The sequence below is a fragment of the Glycine max genome, chromosome 14 (genome assembly GCF_000004515.6).
Source record: "Glycine max cultivar Williams 82 chromosome 14, Glycine_max_v4.0, whole genome shotgun sequence".
Classification (NCBI taxonomy): domain Eukaryota; kingdom Viridiplantae; phylum Streptophyta; class Magnoliopsida; order Fabales; family Fabaceae; genus Glycine; species Glycine max.
The window spans coordinates 9,913,495-9,922,339 of record NC_038250.2 but is presented as its reverse complement, the minus strand read 5'-3'; the positions used below and the strand labels follow the sequence as shown (position 1 = coordinate 9,922,339).

The following is an 8,845-nucleotide window of genomic DNA, read 5'->3' as shown; positions in this document are numbered from 1 at the left end:
GATTCCAACTGCCCATATTACCTTGTAATGCCTCCTAACCTGGTAGCCCCTCACATGAGCCTGCCCAAATAAATTAGAAATAACTAAGGTTGATAATAATGCCGTTGAAGATCGATCAAAGTATGCTCGTGCATGTGATATTATTTTAAAAGATACCATGAAGAATATAACATGACATACTTACTGGGTGGGGATAGCCAACCTGAATAAGGATCCTAATTAAACAAGGAAAATACTAAGTTTAAGGAATAATTCAAGGAAGATACTAAAACAGTCTTGAAGTATACTTATACAATGGATTTTGGGCTCAAAATCACACTCAAGAAGATAAATCCCGGTTGCAACAACAAGAGGCTCGAAAGGAGCTTTCTGTTGATATCATATGGGCCCTGTAACTCCAACTAGATAAAAAGTTATGGTTGTTTAAATCTCACTTTCCTATTCAGAATCTATGGGTCATACGTGTGGGTTTCCGACACTCCGCTCACTCTAAGAAATCTTTTGTTACATTTTCCGCCAATGATTTTTTTGTGAAGTTATTGTGGATTTGCCTCTGCTTGAAGTTTTTCCTGATAAATTAGTTATTATCTGTTCAGAACCTTTTTTTTAATTTTTTATTTTATTTTAATTTCAAGTGAAATTCAGCTTTTTATAGTTTGTTTTATCCTCTTCATTATGGAAAATCAAATGGGAAGAGAGGAAGGTAAAAGATGCTAAAAGTGTTTATTGTTATAGGGGATGGTGGTGAATTTTATCATGAATTAATAGACCATGGTTACCCTGATGGAAATGAAAAGGCTTTATGGACAGAGGTGCTGGAATCATGTAAGTCCTCTCATAAAACAAATGCTTCTTTCTGGAATTCCTCTCATAAAACAGAAAACTGATGATGACTCGTGGAGCCATATTATAGAGGCTCTTCTAGTTGGCAGTGGAACGTCGACTGGTACTGTTGATTGGCTTCTTGAAGAGCTTCTAAAGGATAAGCTTCAATAGTGGCTTTCTTGCAGATCTCAGGAAAAAGATGAAGAGACAGGCTGCTTTTTGTCCAAGAAAGAGCAAGGGATTACTGATTTCCTTGAACCCTATTCTCACTTGTGGAGTCAATATAAATTTCTGTGACATCAATGGGTGGACTGCCCTTCATTGGGCTGCACGTTTTGGAAGGTAATAGAGAACTCTAGAGATCTTGCTACTATGTTTACTGATTTATTTAGTTGGGGTGAAAGATGTTAATATTGCTATACAAGGCTTATAGGTAATGAAGATAGGGAAAGCATACATACTTGACAAACAAAATATGCTTGGTAAAATATGTATGCAATTTTATTTTTATTTTCATTTGGAGAAGGGAATGCAGAAGCAAGGAAAGATAACATGGAGAAGGAAAGGAGAATAAACTATTTGATCTCTTATTATAGGTATAGAGCACTAAAATGCAAGGAAAAAGATAAATGTTTCAGATATTCAAGTCTGAAAATTAAATTTCTGGAGATGCAGACTGCAGGATAGATGTAAGAAAAACTGAAAAGGATGTGTTCAGTTAAAATGATATCAAAATACACTGCTTTCAAATTCTGAAATTAACAAAATCCCTGTAGGTTAAGTGAATTGGCTTTCTGCAATGCCTAGCCGGTAAGTCAAAAGTAGAAATTGATGACAACACTGAGGGTATAATAACGACATGTGGCATGATTTCTTAATCATTCAAAGCAAATGCTGAGTTGCTGACTTTTATTTCTAATTAAAAAAATTTGGTTCATCCAGTCATCTGCCAGAACTGATGATCATATCAAGAAAATGAATGTCTTGTTTCTTTAGAAACCATTTTATAATTATGTATTCCATTTTAAAGTATTTTGGATGTCATTTTCCTGAAGCTTTGTTATTCCATATAGGGAAAAAATGGTTGCTTCACTTATAGGTTCTGGAGCATCTGCTGGAGCTGTGACAGATCCAAATGCACAAGATCCAATTGGTAAAACTGCTGCATCTATTGCAGTCGGCAGTGGGCACAAGGGATTGGCAGGGTATCTTTCAGAGATAGCTGTAACAAGTCATCTGTCATCTCTTACACTGGAAGAAAGTGAATTATCTAAAAGTTTTGTTGAGCTTCAGGCAGATATAACTGTTAACAGTGTCTCCAAGGAAAATCTTACTGCCAGTGAGGATCAGGCATCACTCAAAGATACCTTGGCTGCTATCAGAAATGTAACTCAGGCAGCTGCGCGGATACAATTTGCTTTTCGTTCACATTCTTTTAGAAAACGAAGAGCAAGAGAAGCAGCTGCTAATGCAGGTGGCATTGGTACCATTTCAGAGATTTCTGCTATGTTAAAACTTGCCTTTCGGAACTCACGTGAATATAATTCAGCTGCTTTATCGATTCAGAAGAAATATCGAGGTTGGAAAGGTCGCAAAGATTTCTTAGCGTTGCGCAAAAAAGTAGTGAAGCTACAAGTAATAGATGTTAACTTTATAGTTTGACTAGAACAAAATGAATTCCAAGAGCTAAATAGATATTATTCTTAATTTATATATAACTAGCACTTAAAGATACTCTGAAAGTGAATAAATTTGATTTTCAAACCAAAAAACAGTTGGTTATAGGCAAGCTACACATGCACGAGCATACTTTGATCGATCTTCAACGGCATTATTATCAACCTTAGTTATTTCTAATTTATTTGGGCAGGCTCATGTGAGGGGCTACCAGGTTAGGAAGCATTACAAGGTAATATGGGCAGTTGGAATCTTGGACAAGGTTGTCTTACGATGGAGGAGAAAAGGAGCTGGTTTACGAGGTTTCCGATAAGAGATGGACATCAACGAAAATGAAAATGAAGATGAAGATATTCTCAAGGTGTTCCCAGAGGAGAGAAACTTTAAAAACTCTAATTTGAAGAAGAAAAAGCAAGTGAAGAACAAAATATTTGACAACTTTTTAAATTTTACATTAAAATCTAATCTACGTGTCATAATTTGAAACAATTTGTCACGTTGGATAGTCTATATAATACTAAAATTATCAATAATGCATCTCACTAATGACGTTACTTTTAAATTAATTTAATGACAATGACTATTTTGTAAAACTTATATAAAGATTGAGACTAATTTTTACATTTCAAAAAAATTGGAATTAATTTGTAAAATGGATCAAAAGTGAAAAATCAAAATGTATATTTACTCCAAAATGATCAAAAGATCCGTGTGAGCACTTTTCATCACAATGAGCAGACTTAATTATATCCCACGCTTGCAAGTACAAGATCAAATGGATACAATACACACACCCATGTATGTTTTAAGAAGCAAATAATAATATCGTAAAAGAAGAAGAGAATAATAATGATTAAGAACAACTAAAATAATTTTATGAAAATTATAGCATATTTTTATCAAATGGGAATTTATTTTACCGTGGGAAATGAGAATTAATTATGAATGTAGGTTATTGATCATATTTAAATGCTTCAAAAGTGTTTAAAATGATTTAATCAATTTAGTTTGTAAACTATAAAATAAGAATGTGGAACATTTACGTTAAAGAAAATTGACTGTAAGATCAAATTTGCTTAACTTTAAAAATAGTTAGACTTACCAATAGGGTTGAATTTAATGAAATAGGTTAATGTTTCACAATTATAATAGATCAAGATTTGAATTTCTATTAGGAGTGATGTTTACATTTAATAAAATATTAGAATAACAAGAAAGTAGCTTAATAAAAGAACATGTTAGCATAATAATTTAATAAATATCTACTCATGCAATATGAGTGGTAATATAATTTAATAAATAAAATTATAGGTGTATATATAAGTTCAATTTATATTATTCGATTGTAAAATTTGATCGAATTTAATATATACTTTTTGTTCTTATACAATTTATAATCTTTTGATTTAGCTTTGGCTTAATTAAGTTTGTAGTTGTTTAAATTTTTTAGATTCTAATTTTTAGTCCTTCATTATTTTTTTATTAATATTTTTAGTTTTTCTAAATTTTTTTACCCATTTTTAATCCTTTGTTTATTTTTATTCTTTAAAATTAATTCGTGTTCTATATATTTATAGTCTCTCATTTATTTTATATTTAAGATTAATTTTGAATAATTTAAAAGTAAAAGAGAGGCTAAAAGTGGACAAAAAAAATTAGAAAGACTAAAAATGGTGAAAGAAATTAATAAAAGACTAAAAATCATAAAAATAAATAAATTTGAGATACTAAAAATTAGAAGCTAAAAAAAAAGGAGTAAAAAATTAATTAATGCTTAACTTTTACTGGTGGCATTTATAAATTGGTAGACGCAGGTGGAGTGTGGCCTCTAAATTTCTTGTTGGATATTTCTTGTCAATTTCTAACAGGAACCTGAATAAATGATTGAGGTTGTGTGGGACTCGTGCTGAGAAACAACAATGTTTTCCTTTTGCCACACAATTTCTTGCTTTGCTAACTCATCAATTACTCAATGAAAATATTTTCTATTTAATAATGAAGTCCATCAAATTTCTCCATCTTTGACTCCATATATTGTTATATATCTTTAGCACTGACCCTACCAAATATGAAATACTCTTGAAGATCAATTGCCATCAGACTTCGAAAGTACATAAGATCATTGTCTAATTGCTGGTGGAAGCCAGCCTCACCTATTACCATCTTTGGACCATTTTTGTAACATCTTCACCACAATTCAAATTGGGCATATCACACCCCTTGCAGTTGAATTCACAGACCAAATCAAGGACCTTTCTATATCAACCCTATTCTTTTCCTTCAAAATAGGGTGCACAATGGGTCATGTATGTTGTGCATATCATATTAATATTAATGTCTTGAAGCTAATGAACATAGAGGAAGCCAAATATTGGATGACACGTGACCTTGAACAGTGTTTATGGGGGCAAATCCTTGATTTGCATAGACCTAATGACATGGTGGTGGGGTTTGTTGGACCGTAATATAAGTCCGATATATCATTCTCAATTTGCTTAGACATGATTTTTTGCTTTACATATTTACATTTACTAGATACACCAATAAGTCTCGTCACCTTATCAAAATTAATCACGTGAATACAATTGCTTGCTATGATGAAGATGGCAATAAATGTGAATTGGCCTATTATCGATCACATCCATGCGCACAATAATTGATTTCACTAAATTTGTCATTTGGGAGGGTTTCTTATCTTGGAAACCAGATATATGATCGACCCCAACATTTTCTCGTATGTTTCTAACAATTCTACATGGAGTGAGTTTCATAATCCTCATGGCAATGCCCCATTGACCCCTAATTGACAATGGTTAAACACATCTTCCCAACCTTGTCCTATTTAGATATATGGAAAGATCGAGAATGCTACTAGCAAAAATGTTTAAAAAATGTCAATGATAAATAGTGAAATGTAAAAAGTATTCAAAAATTAATACCAAAAAAGAATAATAAAACTCAATCTTATGTAAAAGTAATGGTAAATGGAAATTTTAATAATTATTTAAGAGTAAAAAGAAAAGAAAATATAATAAGTTAGAAGTAAGAGTCTCAAAAAAGTGTTTTAAAAATGTTACAAACTACTAAATATTATTATTTATCAAACACTAATAATATGTTTAAACAAGTTTTTCAAATGATAATAAAAAAAGACTTAATTACTGGTTTAATTTTTGAATTTGGTGTGTGTTTATTTAGTTGCTGATAAATTATTTTTTTAGTTCAATGTGTAATTAATTGATACTTTATGAAAGCTTTTAACCGTCACTTGACTTTTATTTTTTAATTGCTAGAATTTATATTTTAAAATCGCGGCAGATTATCAATTCATTACCCGTGAAATTTAAGAGACTATTTTTTAAATAAAACAATAAAAGTTAATATTAAATAAAAAATATATTCACACATTGGTTCACACTTTAAGAGACTAAATGTGCAATTAACAAGTGCAGTAGTAGTATATATAAAATAATTTTTATTTATTGTATAAATAAGTCAAATGATTTAGTTTCTTTGGTAGGAATGGAATATATTAAAAAAGCAAGAGTTTTTTTTTAATAAAAGTAAAAGAGCAAGAGTTATAATTTCACCTATAATATTTTTATCATTTTAATCGTTTATTTTATTTTGCACATCCCCTATTTTTGAAGTTTCACACATTTTGCTCTTTTAGTTTTAAAATTTTGTACATTTTATTTCTAATTGCACGTCAACACCACAATGCCATCTCAACGATCCATATGAATGCCATATGTACTGCCACGCAATAGTCATCATTTGCTATGTCATTATTCTAATATCGACAATAAACATTCAACTAACAAAGAGGTAAAATTTGCAAAATTTTAAAAAATAGACCTGACAAAAAAAGTTATACCCAAATTCACGAAATCATGTATGCAAGTGAGAAAATGTGCAATTAAGCTTACTTTAAACATATACAATCATATTATCATTACCAAACAAAATTCAAATATATTAACTGAAAAAAAAATTCCAACTTAGATTACGAATGATATTTTTTTTGAGGTTATATAACCAATGATCTTTAATTCGAATGTGTTAATTAAGTACTTAAAATGATAATTCTTCTGTTGATAATGATTATACCCTACTCCAGCAAAATTCCTTTTGGAGGAGGTTACTGTGATCCATAAAAAAATTGCAAATATGATCTTACCAGGTGATCAGCTGTAAATATTTTTTACTTTTCTTAAATATCATACACAAAACAATCCTTGTGATATTTCTAGACATTAATTATTAATTATGAACGTGTCTCTCAATAAAATTTCGAACCATTAATTGTAATTTGAATAAATGATTGTACACTCATGTTTCTTTTTAACGCTGTCTACCACATCGACAACATGCATCTATTTTCATTTATCGCACCTATTTAATTAAAACTGGACTCCAACCAAAGAAATAGGAATCAAAGTCACCCGTGGCACATTGGGGCTTAATCCTTCTGTTTCTTTTTTAAATTCACTCGTGGCACATTTAATGAATGAAAATGATATTCCAGTTCATCAAGCCTGTGGATTTCATGACCAAATCATATTTGGACATTTGTTCACATTCAAATTCCCTCTACTATCTAAAGCTATTAAAATTAAAAGTTGAAATTCAAAAATGTTTTATTTTTAAAAGGAAGAGTAATTCAAAGAAGTTGAAATTTAATTAAACTAAAGTGTGTTGTACTTTCTCAAGGTATGCAACAAACATCCCATGAGTATCATCAACATGCTAGCTAACTATAGCTCATGGTTTGCTCTTGACCGAAGACCAAACATTGCATCTCATTCTTATGTGAAGAGAAATGGATCAATGACCAAAATGATGTAAAATTCACAACTGCTATGCTATTCCATCTCCACGACTTACCTATAAAGCAAGAATAAGAGCCCCAGCATTAATTTGGTACAGTCTCAATTTGGTTTTAACAGTTTTGGACTTTAGCAAATTAGACTTGATGTATTATGATGATGAGCTCGAGTTATACTTTAATTATGTTATCTCAATTTGGTAGTATCCTATATTTTTAATGAGTATAATTTTTTTGAATAACTGTATATTAATAATAATTTTTTATGTAATAGATAATATTTTTGCACATGATATTATTTATATATATATATATATATATATATATATATATATATATATATTAAAATATAATTTAAATAATTTAAGTTTCATATTTCTTTTATTTTGCGGCTTAAGTATACACAATATTAAAATTAATATATTACATTAAATAAATCGAACTAACCCGTTCTTATATCACATTTCTTGATTTGCATCAGATAAAGTTCAAGTTTAAATAACTGAATTTCAGGGGATCGAAGTAAAGACAAAAATCAATTTATCTGAATCCGTCTCACTCACTCACCTCGGGCTATATATTTCAGAACTCCACATGTGAACCAAAGGAGAAAGGACTTTCCCATCACAAATTTGGACATTATTGGTGTGACATATACCTGTATATTTTTTGTGTATCTTCGATTCTCATACAAAAACACCTTGCTATTTATTAAGAATCTGTACATGACAATATGGTATTTGCACAAAAGGAGTCTCACATTTATTTTGTCACCAACTTGCAGATATATGTTGACTATATATAGTCTCTCATTCTTCATCATCCTACGTCATCTTGGTCAGCATGCATGTTATAGTATTTACTAATTGAAGATGATAATTATAATTTAAATTTATAATGATAATCTTGTTTTGGTTGTTATGCTTGAATATTTGTTGCTACATGAAGCAATTCAGTTCTAACAGTATCATTTATTGTTTGGCTAAAATTTCCGCCCTCAAAATTAATTTTGTAGCGAGTAAAGTTGCTTTAAAGAAAAGTTAATATTAAGTGAGAGACTTATAAAATATGTTATATTAGTTGTTTTGAAAAAAAATGGTGATTAAAATAATATGTAAATATAAAAATAAGTAAAATTATTTGCGTTGCCAAGAAAATGATTTTCAATCCTCCACCAGCGCATTAGTTCTTGATCACTATTTTATCCTTAGGATACAATAATCCAACTATTTAAATTTTCTATATAGAATAGAGACAAAATTTTCCCACTTAACACCTTTTTACTACCAACTATATATAATGTTTTAATGGTTTATAAATGAATGATTGTGCATCAATGTGACTACATCACTCGATCACTCTTATAATTTTCAACCGATGGGAGAAAATCTGGGAAATTTATCTTTCTAAGATGATTAACTCTAGGAGGCGATATGCGTTCATCAAATTCAGGGATATTAAGTATCCAAACGAGCTGGAAAGACAACTGGATAGCATATACATTAGGGATAGGAA

At 30.2% G+C, this 8,845-nt stretch overlaps 1 pseudogene; it reads left to right on the top strand.

Annotated features, from left to right (window-relative positions):
• The first annotated feature begins 347 nt into the window (after positions 1 to 347).
• Positions 348 to 4,382, top strand: LOC100797136 (calmodulin-binding transcription activator 4-like; annotated as a pseudogene).
• Positions 4,383 to 8,845: the final 4,463 nt, after the last annotated feature.